General features: G+C 41.8%; 1 protein-coding gene across 2 annotated transcripts in view; it reads right to left on the bottom strand.

Annotated features, from left to right (window-relative positions):
• The window catches only part of SLC7A2 (solute carrier family 7 member 2), a 70396-nt gene extending 57991 nt beyond the window's left edge, over positions 1-12405 (bottom strand). Inside the window, exon 1 of one of the 2 annotated variants that reach the window (XM_047716202.1) lies at positions 12239-12405. The gene's annotated coding sequence lies outside the window, so the exon portion shown is untranslated. The remainder of the gene's footprint in view (positions 1-12238) is intronic. The other variant, XM_047716213.1, reaches the window with a different exon arrangement.
• Between the last annotated feature and the right edge of the window lie 460 nt (positions 12406-12865).

Below are 12865 nucleotides of genomic sequence, written 5' to 3'. Positions count from 1 at the left end.
TGACACCCAGAGCATGGTCTACAAAGGAGTTCAGCCTTGACAACTGAGGCTCTGCTGAGCGCTAGGCTCAGGTTTAACTAGACAGATCGCCCATTCACTTCCAACCAAAAGAAGAATGGTAAGGGAGGAGGGGGAGGAGGAAGATGGAAAAGGAAAGAGGACAAGGGGATAAAGACAAGGAGAGGAAGGGCAAAGGGAATGAAAGGGGAGGAGGGGGAGGAAGAGGACAGGGAGGACAAAAAGGAGACCAAGATGGGGAGGGGGGAAGGAGAGGGATGAAGGAAAGAGGACAAGGGGACTGAGAGGAGTGGGGGAGAGGAGAAAACCTGGAGCCTGCTGTAAATGCATCCTTGATTACAAGCTGAATTATCTTAAGCAGCTACAGTGGCCCCTGCCCCTCCTCCCCAGTACATCCCAGCTACATAACAGGGTCTCTAACATCTGAGTGGCATTGTATCTGGATATGGTCAGAAAAGACACCAAGAAGCTCTTGATGGGAAAACCTAGGAGATAATAAGTAGCAACAGTCTACTTGCCATTTTTCTTCTAGAGCAAGAAAGGAGTTTAAGGATTCTTCTGATGCTCTAAGCCCCTCTTTTTCTAAATACTGAAATAGAGTTGGAAAAAATCAGCATTTACTGGGAATTAAGAAAGAGAAAATGTGGATTTTTTTTCTACAGCTATAGATATTCTCAGCATTTTATTGTTTTAAATATGAAAAAATCATCATTTATGTTACCAGTTAGGAAATTCTGGCTTTTCTGTAGAAGTCTGCACACACAATCTCCAGCTCTCTCTTCCATGATACATACATCTATGTGGAATAATTAGGCATGATTCTGCTTGGAATGAAATGGGACAGGCATCTTCTGAGCCTAAAAATCTCGTGATTTATTAACACCAGCAATGCTGTATTTGATGCCTTCAAAGGCATGGAAAATTCAATTCAGGAAATAATTTCAGTCTAGTTCTGTTGAAGTGAACACTGGAGAAAAATTACTTTCTCTACCTTGAAACACTAGTCTACGTACAACATTTTGTTGGGGGCAAAAAAAAAAAAAGAATAAGGATTCTTGCATTTTTTTTTTTAAGATTTTATTTATTTATTTGACAGAGAGAGATCACAAGTAGGCAGAGAGAGAGGGGGAAGCAGGCTCCCCACTGAGCAGAGAGCCTGATGTGGGGCTCAATCCCAGGACCCTGGGATCATGACCTGAGCCGAAGGCAGAGGCTTAACCCACTGAGCCACCCAGGTGCCCTGGATTCTTGCATTCTTTTTTCACCTTTTAAGTCGTGCAACAGAAACTACACTTGGTTCAATAAGACGAGCAGTTTTCTTCCACTTCTTGAAAACGGCCTGAATTCTGATTCATGCATACAAAGTTATAAGTGAAATTGTATGGTTTAACTTTACCAGTTCCCCTGGTCTAGTGGGTCATGTATTAAAATTGTGCATGACGAAGTCAAGTTTTCAACTGAGCTTTCAATTACCACTTGCACCAGCTGCAGCTGCTGTCTGCCTCCCCACTCGCCAAGTCACCCCCTGAGGCAGCCACATCATCCCACCTGCCTCCCGCCACTGGCACCTCCACCTTTTGACGTCACACAAGAGTTAAGCAACAACTATGAGGGGCTGGTCGATCAACAGAAAGTCAAACATTAGCAACCGTACTAAATAATTTCAAAATTGGGGGATTAGGGAAATGAGGGGGTTCTCGAGGCCTTAAGATTTCAAATCCTTAAAAACATTAAGTTACTATTATTCCAATGTTGTGCAATGAGATCAAAGTGTCGGCAGTTTCCAGTCACTGGAGCAATTTATCAGTTTCAAAAGTAGTCGGGCATGAAACATGCCTAGAGTTTGCACTGTAGTAAAAATTTAAAAATACTTTAAATATTGTATAACTTTTAAAGTGACAATGCTAGGTTTATCCTTCACGTTTATTTTGAACTCTGCAGCAAAAACGACCAGAATAATGTAAATATGCTGTTCATTATTCAGAAGGTTCACACAACCTATTTCAGTGAGATAAAATGCACTATCAACAGAAATTTTATGCAAAGTCTGCTCTTTGTTTGGTTCACTGAACTAAGTGCAAACCATCTGTTACCTACGATAATCAGAAAAAGTAAAAAAAAAAAAAAAAAAAAATCAAATAGCTTTTCCCCCTCTTTTTCCAGATAGCACAACAGCACTCCAAACAGAACTTACTTGCTTAAAAGCATCACTGAGAAGGTTTAAATCCTAATGACTTTCGATTGCTTAGAACCCATATTTAAAGTCATTTTATTTTCAGGTTAAGATTACATTTTTTCCTTTTTTTTTTTTTTTTTTTTTTGAAAAGCAAGCCATTAAAAAAAATTGCTCACATCGTAAGAGTGCCACTATATGAAAACATCTTATTCAAATGTTAATTTCCAAGAAATTTTTTTAAATTACACTAAAGTTGTGCTTTATAAAATTCCTACCACATACCTGGTATATTATGATTCTTATTTGCTTTCATAAGCAGAACAGTCTGATATAAATCAGTGCTTTTGCTACATCAAAATCTTGAAATCAATTCTTGACTCTGGGCCTAGCTCTCCAACTTCAGATAAGTTACACCTCTAAAGATCTCAATTTCTTAACCTATAAAAAGAGAGGTCTAAAATGTTGTTCTCAGGAGTTTACCTCCTTGTCTTCCGAACTGGTCTGTCATGATGTTTGGCCGACATATACATACTGCCAAGAACTCAGAAACTGCACAAATTATCCACAGGACAGTTTTTCAACATATTGTTGAGTTTAGGATTTGGAATACAAAACCAGCTATCACAACATTTTTTCCAGCGGTAGAAGCAAATTTCTGGGATACCAAGCCTTCTGCATGTCTTATCATCTAACAAAAGAGTGATTTTGGTTTTAAAGGTGAAATTGTTTCTCAGGAGAGTTTAAAACAGGCACCCGCCCAAGATCTGTTTTCAAAGCTCTAGTACTACAAATTTTATCAACACCCACTGTTGCTTCTTAATGGCATGCAAATGTGCTTTGTGCTCTTTTCTTGATGAATACTGCATACACAAGTCCTACTCCACCTACACAACCACAATGGCACCAACGTAATGTACTTAAAGAGAGCTCCTTGCAACAAAACATTACAAATTGTAAACACTTATCAAGTTTTGTGAAAGACAAGAATTTCAGTAGAGAAATCCACTTTAAAATCTTGTTCTTCGTTAGGCACATTATTAAGCATCTGCAGGGCTGCTTTCTAGTCACTCTTGAATTCAGCATGACTTTGTTAGTTCCATAAAACTGTACCTTTTTTAACTTCCAGAGCTTTCTGTAAGAAAACCCACACCAGACTGACACTGAGACATTAAGGTCAGATTTCAAATGTCTCTCTAAAGATGCTCTGATTTTAGATGGGAAAAGAGGGCGCTGACTATTCTATGCATTAATTTTTTCCTTCCCGTTTATGTATATATTTACAACTATTTAGTTAAAGTGCTCTCAGTTAAGTTTAGAATCAAATCTATTTCCTGGTCCATAGCCGGACACAGAAATCTGTAGATCTGAGAATGTGGAAGACAGATGTTGATGCTGGAGATAACTGATATCCTAAGTGTTCCTTTGACACCAGGCAACTGCTTCCATGATGGCACAAATGAGAATGGTCTTCAGTAGGTTACTGTCACAGCTTTTAAGTGGAGCCACACTTACCTCTGAGCCTTTTCTCAGCTCCTCCGTGGAGGCCATGAGCAGCCCTCGACCAGCAAGAAAAAAGGATGTATGACCCAAGAAGGCCCCACCCTACCCTAAAACATCCTCTCCTAAGATACTTGCCCAAGGATTTGAAATGGCTTCTGGATCACAGGATGCTCATCCTGTGGGATCCTAAAACCCTAGGTATGAATTCAGGACAGCTTAAACTGCCAGATACATTACAGAAATTAAGGGGGGCATTTGTATTTTTCATGTGTGGTTCTTCTTTTTCCCATGAAAATATAAACATAATCAGAATGGACAGAAGGAGGGACTCCTTCTCTATCAAAAAACTGTAAGTACTATTTGTTCAAAGACAGTTGATCCAAACTGTAAGAAACTTGTCATGAAACCTTCCACTAAAAAGACAGTAAGTCAATGCAACCTTTCCTTTCCAACCTGAATCTCTTTATTCTCCCATTTGATTCACTTGTCCAATCTTTTAAGAGCTGGAGAGTTAAATTTCAGAGACTGCTCCAATAGCAAGGACCTCAAGTTATAAATATTAAGATGATTCTACTATGATTACATGAATACATTAAATGATTCTGCTATCTTCCCTTACAAAAAAGTTCATGTACATTTGTCGTATACATTGAGAAGCCAAAGAGGAGAGGCTTTGGTAGGGAAGTAACTCTGAATGCCATCGAGTTCCATAGTGCTTAAACTGTGAGCCACCAGAGCATCTCATTCATAAGGCACATCCTCAGGACACAGAGTGGGCACTCAATTTTTACTCTAAGCTGAAATGCACTGAAAAACTCAGCCGTGTTGTTTGTTTTAGGTGATGAACAAAGTGAACTCTCAGTAGGTTTTGGGCTTGGATGATGCTTCTTATTCTTGTCACTCCTTCAGATAAGTCTAGGGCCACGCACCCTGTCAAACCTGACAATGCAACATGACAATGCAACAGGTCAAACCTGAACTAGCGATCTCACTTTCTTGCTTAGCCACAGCCAAAAGGACTTGATTTTCATGCATACACTGCCCTGGGGGAAAAAAAGAGATTCCTAACATGGCCAAGACAGTTCAGAGTGTTAAGGAACCCTCAGGATGGAGTGACAAATCTCACCCCTGGATCCTTCCAATCAACTGCTCAAGGAACAACAGAATTAAAGAAACCCCTTAAAACTTGATGTTGGATTCAAACACAAATGTAAAATTGTGTTGTTTAATATGGTCATCAAAATGGCTCAGTAGGTTAAGCCTTTGCCTTCGGCTCAGGTCATGATCTCAGACTCCTGGGATGAAGCCCTGCATCTTCTCTCTGCTTAGCAGGGAGCCTGTTTCCCTGCGGGGGGGGGGGGGGGGGGGGGGGGCTACTTGTGATCTCTCTCTCTGTATCTAATAAATAAATAAAATCTTTAAAAAAAAAAAGTCTACGCAGACTAGCCTGAATTTATTGGGCATAGGATTTTCCCAGAGGAAGCCACACCTAAGTTGATACAAACTATCAGTAAGTTTTCATTTAGATTTTTATGGAGTTGCAAACATCTTTGTAGACTATGAGCCCCATGAGAAAGTAGTAAGAAGTATCTCCTCTGCTTCAAGAGACCAGGAACAATACAGAACTGAACACAAAGTGAATTTCAAGAGGAAAAAAAGAGTCACTCTTTAAAGAAAGCTGCCTTTCTGAATGAAAGGGGAAAACTTCATTTAATACAAACGTTCTCTACTTGAAGGAAGAATTCAAGACGTTTGCAAAGACTTTTATTTGCTAATCTATTTAGGAGAAATTTAAGGATTTTCTATTCATAGAGTATTTTAAAATAATAATACAATGAATATCCACTCACCATCGAACCCAAGAACTTAGAATATTTATTGGTCAGACATGAACCAATCAGTAATGGCATGACAACAGTATGCTACAAATGAATAATTAGGATTAATGTAATTCTTAGCACCTAAGGTCCAGTAAACAAAAACCTTGTGAAGTGATCTTTTGTGTGAGTGTGAAGAGATTTTTAATAAGATCTGTCTTCGTAAACTAAAGGTGTAAATTAATTACCAGTCCTTCTTATCCCCACCCCCTCTCAGGAACAATCATCAGGTGTTTTCATTTTTGTTTTTAATGGTATATTCATAAGAACCTTGAAATCTGGAAGGTGAAAATGTGGCACTCGGCTCCGTGTCTTCATGGAGACCTTCTGTGCACCACCCAAGAACTCTGACAGGAACTGAAATATAGTTTGGGTTTTATAGTCTCTTTAAAACATTTTTTTTTCTAGGGTGCCTGGGTGGCTCAGTGGGTTAAGCCTCTGCCTTCAGCTCAGGTCATGATCTCAGGGTCCTGGGATCAAGCCCTGCATCGGGCTCTCTGCTCATCACCTGCTTCCCTCTCTCTCTCTGCCTGCCTCCCTGCCTACTTGTGATCTCTCTCTCTCTATGTCAAATAAATAAAATCTTTAAATATTTTTTTTCTTCTACTAGGTCAACGGTAGGACACTAAACTAAATGTGCTTTCTTCTAACAAATCAGCTCTTTCCTCTCTAATGTGGGATAGACAAGTCATCAGCACTTTTTGTCCATCCCTTGTCCATTGCAAGCTGAAAGCAAATATTGTAACTGTCACTCAAGTGGAGACACGGACTGCTTTCCTGGTCTTGAGCGGATGTTCTGTGCAAGAAGCAGTAATGAGAGGATGGATGAAGACCTCTTGTGATCTTTCCATTGTTGAGAGGCTCTTTATGGGTTTTTAAACTCATTACATTTGCAAAAATGTGCCATGCTTGCCTTATGTAAGAACTCAACTGTTAGAGTGAGATATTAAAATAATTTCATGTTCTTAATTTGATTGCACTTTTGGAATGGCTTTATTCTTCAAGATTTCCATCTAAAATATAATCTCCTAATGTGTTTTAACATTTCTTCTGAATTTATAGTTAAACATAATTTACCAGAAGTCTGGGGTGATAAATGGTAAACAATTTTGCCAGACTAATAATAAGTATTATTGCACTCCCAAATGCATATTTTGGTGAATAACTATTCAGCCAAATTCAAGTCCAAGTGATTCAAGTTTTACCAAAGAGCAACTAGAGAAGGAAGATTGGCTTTAACAGCAATGACAGTAACTGTAATGATGATAATACCTGAATTGGGTGGGCATTTAGTCAATGTCAGAAACACAACACATACTTTTTTAAAAAAGTAAAGTTTAGAATAGATTGTTATCTCTTGTCCTGATACCTTCAGCTATTTGTGTTACTCAACTGGCAGCTTTATCATTCCCTTTCCATCGTATGATTGCTTGTTAACTCCTTCACTGGGTGATCAACGCCCAGAGAACAGGAGCCAAGTTATTTATTCTTTGCTTCTCTACGGACTCCAGATCTGGGCAGTAAATATACACAATGAACTCCAGATCTGGGCAGTAAATACACACAACACATACACATCCAAAATGGATTAACTAACTGCTGTTCATGGAAGACTCCAAATAGATTCTCTCATAAGATATTCTTAGAATCAAAAATGACAAAGTCGTATTTCCTATTCCAAGGCAATCCTAAAGTATCAAAACAATATTCAGTAACTTGGATGCACACACAACTGCTAAACACTATAAATTCTGCATATGAGTTGCGGTAAATTTTGCATATTAGTTTCACAAAAAAAATCTAGTTGTTTCCACCAAATGCATACCTTCTATTGGAAACCAGACAGCAGGAATGGGGAGAGGGAGGGAACATAACCCACATGCTTTGGGAAAATAAACTCTCCATATGATACAGAGATGATTTCCCATTCCTACCACTCAGATATACTTCAAGTTCTAGAGATCGTAGTGTGATTTTTAAAAGTAGAAAGTGAATCGCATTCTGAAAATCTGCCTTCAGCACACATTGAATGTACAAAACTAAGGCTGAACGTGCAAAGAGACCCCATTTTTTCCCCATAAGTTTCAACACACAGTTATTTCCACTATCGCTTACCTCCACTCTCCCTTATTTCACTAGTGACTATCATCATTATCATCGTTTACCCATATAACAGCTAGATACCCAGAGTCCAGGCAAAAAAAGACCCTAACCAACCAATCTTTATCTCTAATGATCAAAATACCAACTCCTATACCATTTTTTGGTCTACACAGAAGTAAAATAATAAAAAATAAAGTTTCACGTGTACTTTCTTAATTGTTTTGAAGAGATGAGCATTTATTTTTCAGTAGAACACATCCACTTATCTTAAAATCTGAACTAAAAAAAGGGGGGGGCAAAAGTAGAATAAAATGAGAGCCTCTTAATTACAGCATCATTCAGCATTCCTGTGACATGAAGCTCTCTCCACCATGATCACTAGGCTCACTAGGAAGGAGGCTTTGACGGCATAAACAGGATTGTATTACGTATAATTGTATAAAGACCTAGGGAGGCTTCCTGAAGCCAGATTGGGTTAAGGAAAGAAAAGAGTTTTCCCCAGAACTGTGGGAAAAGCTAGTAAGAATCAACAAGGGACATAAAAATTCTTTGCTGTGTATTGTTCACAAAATATTCCAAAAATGAATACAACATAGGGCTTTTTTTTTTTTAACTCCTGAAAGAAAGGTTAAGGAATGTTCTTATATCATTTGTCTCACTGCCGAGACCCAGATTGGCTCACAAAGAGAGGTACTAATACGTGGCACCAGAAAAGTAGGGGTTTTGTTTTTATTTATTTTATTTTTTGAAGGGGGATGGAGAGAAGCATAAAATCAAATTAATAACACATGCAGAATGAAATCGTCACATAGGACGCTGTAGCCTGATGATTCCATCTTGGATGTAAGAACTCCCCAAGAGTTGCAACAACGTATGTCCATACACACCCAGAAAACTGGAACAGAAAACTCCCTTTCCCTGAATAGAGAGATCCAGCATAAAATTCTAAATAGGAACCAAGAGATGCAACCCACCTATTTAAATCCAGCCTTTTAAACAAAAACTGCTTTAACTCAAATCTTAAAAGTCAATACTAATGGCACTTACCAATGAGAAGGTTAAATAACGGCAGCAGAGGCCATTCCCAGAAACATATTAAGAGTCCGTAAGCACAAGAAAACCAATAGTGCGCTCTGCGTTTCCACAGATTAACATACGTTTATTAAGTTGGACAAGAAAAATTAATAGATAGATCATGTTCTGATTATCTTAACTGAGCTACTGAGAACGTGGCCGACCACTGAGAGCTGGTGGAAATGAACCCCCAGCTGTTGGTTTGGTTTTGTCAATGGCATCTACAACATTTCCACAGCCACAAACACCACTTCTAAAACAACAGCCAAAAAGGCAAGCAAAAGAATATGTAAAAATCAGGACAAATATATAACTACCAGTCAAAGACAAAAATGTCAAGCATAAATGCTTTTGATGATGGAACAGTAAGAAGCACCCTCTCCACATACGAGAGAGTGTATCTTGCTTTCTAGTGTACATGGTACTCAAGTCATCTGTTTACTGGTATTGTTACTTTATACAAAATTACAACAACAAAATAACTACTCATCAAACCATCAATGAAGGGTTTCCCAAATGTAAACTAACTGAAGAATCCTTCCAAAATTGGAGCCACACATTACTTTAGGTGGTCCGGTGCCTAGAACCAAGTAGGGACCCAGTAATTTTCAATGAAGGAATATATATTCAAATATATATTTGAACGTAAGACCCTTTCTCAAATTATTGAAATCAGTAGGGATTCACTCAACAATAAGACATACTGAGCATGTGTTGTGTCAACATTGTGTTAGGCAATAGAATGAAAAGTTATTAAAATAGAAGACAACGGAAAGAATGTTTCATCAGGTTTCTTTAATCAAGGCTTTATCGGTATGGTTTTATATACTCAGATTAATGGTATAGAAATGAGTTAACCACATAGATTTTCCAAACCATTTAAATGAGCTCTACCAATAAGGGAAATCCTACAGTTAGCTGAGTTTTTTAATATTCAGTTGGATGACAAAATATTCAAATGAGGCACACAGTACTAAATATGTGAACGTTCAGAAATATATCCAATTGGAAATGTCACTTTTGTTCTGACATCCAGTAAGTGGTCTACAGGAACCCAGTCCTTAAAAATCAATGTGTTCATATCATGCTTGGGAAAGTAAAACAACCAGCCACATAGGATGTTTTCAATATTCTGTTCTGAAAGTCGGTCACTGAAGGGCATCAAAGTAAAACCAGCAGATGGCCCTGAACACTTTAAAAAAATACTACTGTTGGTATATAGCTAGGGATATGTGGAGTAGCAAGCAAATAAAACAGAAGGGAAGATAGAAACTAGGCTAAACAGAGAACTCACCGAAGGAAAACTATGGAAGAGAGCCCCTTTGAAAAAGCAGGCTGAAAAGAGCAGAAACAGCCACAGATGACGACGGTTCAGGCCTGGCCAGAAGAGCCCAGAGAAGCGGTAAGAACTTTAAGGTAGTACAACAAAAAGTGGGCCATGCAGAATAGAGACCATGCACTTTCTCACTCTGCAAAGACGAGCAGGTGTGTGGCGGAAAGCAAGACCTTGAAAATTCTTCAGGCACAAATGTTCAAAAACAAAAAACAAAAAAGGCTCAGTCAGTTAAGCGGCTGCCTTTGGCTCAGGTCATGATCCCAGGGTCCTGGGATCTAGTCCTACACTGGGCTCCTTGCTCAGCAGGGAGCCTGCTTCTCCTCTGCCTGCAGCTCCCCCTGCTTGTGCTCTCTCCCTCCCTCTCTCTCCCTCCCTCTCTGACAAATAAATCAAGAAAATCTTAAAAATACATCTATGAGAATGTAAGATGAAAAACTCCAGAGTATTCTCAGACTTTTCAAACACCAACAGCTACCTTGACTCCCCTCCCAGCCTCGAATTCTCTTTAACAGAATCTAAGTCCACTGATAATGATTAGAGATTTTGGAATCAAAAGGGCTTTGCCGACAACATGTTAGTTAAAGAGGCCAAAGATTCTGCAAACTGAATCCCAGGGGATATCAGGCAGAGTTTTACTCTGGTCTCCAAGGCCATGGCACACCCTTAAAGATTAAAATGCCTTAAGGTAAATGACATTCCCCGGTCAGGCACAATGTGGAAACCAAGTGAAGGCAAGGGAGAAAACTGGGGAAAAAAAAAAAAAAAAATCCTAATAAATAATGTGGCCTCCCAGGGTTAACCCAGAGTAGCTAACTAGGAACTTTTTAGTAAAGGAAAACAATTAAAAATGCATATTTGCTTCTGCACCAAAAGATCATTTCAAGCTTTAGTGCAATTGAAAGAAAAAAGGATTTAATTTACAAGGGAAAAAGCAGCTAAAAGCAGAATGTATACACTTAAATTATTCTTATTTGCACATCCCTTAGAAAAAGAGCAAAAACACAATTGTTTACAATTTCCTGGAGAGATAATTATTATAAAAGTTTACAGGGGAAAGAGGCGACTGAAATTTTAAGGACTGGCTGAGGCATGAGTGCAAAAGTATCAAGCCAGAGGTCACATCATACACACTCACTTGACATGCCAGCCCCCGCCAACATTCAGAGAGCTCTACCTGAATAAAATCTGACGATATCCCCTCATTAAAAGGATGAAGGTTTCTGAACCTGCGACCAGTCCTAAAAGTCAACTAAATGGTTTTGGAGGCAGTTCTGCATAAATGTATGCAAGTTTGAAGAGGTTGAACCTTTTTACTCCTGAAATCTAGGCACTGATTCCACTTACAAAGACGCGTAGGACTCGTGTGCGTATTTTTAAATATCTTGAAGACACCGTCTCTGAAGACCTTACTCCCTGGACTGGGTTATACGCTTCCGTGCATGTGGGAAAGTTCTCCGGAGGAATGGAGATCCTGAGGCGACGGACTTGGGATCGCCTAAGCATCAAGAATGGCATTTCGCGTTCGAAGCTGAAGACTGCATGGAAGAAGCTTAAAAGGGTATATACAGCCCATCTCAAACGTGTTTAAAACTGCACCCATTACTTTCAAGAACCCCCAAACACACATCACAACATTTGTCCTGTCCTACCAGTCCCGGTCAGGTCTAGGACGAGAAAGGCTTCCAGAGCTCCAAGCGCTGTTCTACATTTAAACCAAGAATCTCTGGAAGGCGACTTCAGGGACCCCCTCAGTGCGCAGAACGGGGGCGGGGGAGAGCGGGTTTGCGCCCCCGGAGATGGGTGCCCAGGCCACCCCCCACCGACAAGAGCGCCTCAACGGCTCCCGCAAGAAGTGCTCGCCGTCTCCCAGTCGCCGCGACCCTCGAAGCTGCCGCGGACCCCGATGGCTTGGGGCACACGTGGCTGCACGGGGCTGGCCCGGGCGAGGCGCAGACCCTCGACACAGAGGTCCGCGGCGGCAGCCCCCTCCCGCCGCCCCGGGGCTGTCGGTTTCCGAGTCGCGGCAGCGCGGCCTCGGGGCAGCTGCGCGCAGCCGGATGCGGCCCTCCGCGCCCCCGCCCAGCCCTTTCCCCTCCGGCGCAGGCCGCCCCTCGCCGGCGGCCCCTCCGCGTGGCGGCACACTTGGCAACTTACTGGGGCGGTGCTAAGGCCGCGCTGAGGGGGAGGTGGTGGGCGAGCGGCTGGAGCGTGTCGGGGGCCCGCTGCTCCGGGAGGCTGAAGGAGCTACCGCCGCCTCGCTGGTCGGCGCGGAGAGGAGCGCCCGGGCCGCTGCGCTGCAGAAGGCGGGCTGGGCACGTGGGCGCCCCTCTGTGTAGCCGCGCCGGGGGCGGGGCGCGGGGCAGGGCGGTGCCGCCTCCTCCCTCCCCCGCGCGGTCCGCCCAGCGTCCGGATGGTCCCGGCTGCGCGGGCCAGCCCTCCGGCTAGGCGGCGTCCGGCCGCTGCGCCGCGTGGTGGGTTAGCGGCCTGGAGGAGCGCGGCCCTCGCGGGCGTGCGCTCCCCCGGGCGGGAAGGGTGGGCGCGGGGCGCGCGGCCGGCTCCTGGAGCGTCGGGCCTGGGAAGCGCGGTTGCGCAGGAGGGAAAACTGAATTCCTGCTCTTCTTGGAGGACCCAACCTCAGGAACCTCAGGGGCGTTGCCAGAGCTCTAAGTGGAGTTCTTCCAAGTGGGGTTTTTGTCCCCCGTTTACTATTCATTCTGAGAAGAATTCTTGAATAAGAATGATAATAACATACTAATGATAATGATCAGTAATAGACGCTTT

Source organism: Lutra lutra, chromosome 2, assembly GCF_902655055.1.
Source record: "Lutra lutra chromosome 2, mLutLut1.2, whole genome shotgun sequence".
Lineage (NCBI taxonomy): Eukaryota > Metazoa > Chordata > Mammalia > Carnivora > Mustelidae > Lutra > Lutra lutra.
This window is presented reverse-complemented; position numbering and strand designations above follow the sequence as displayed.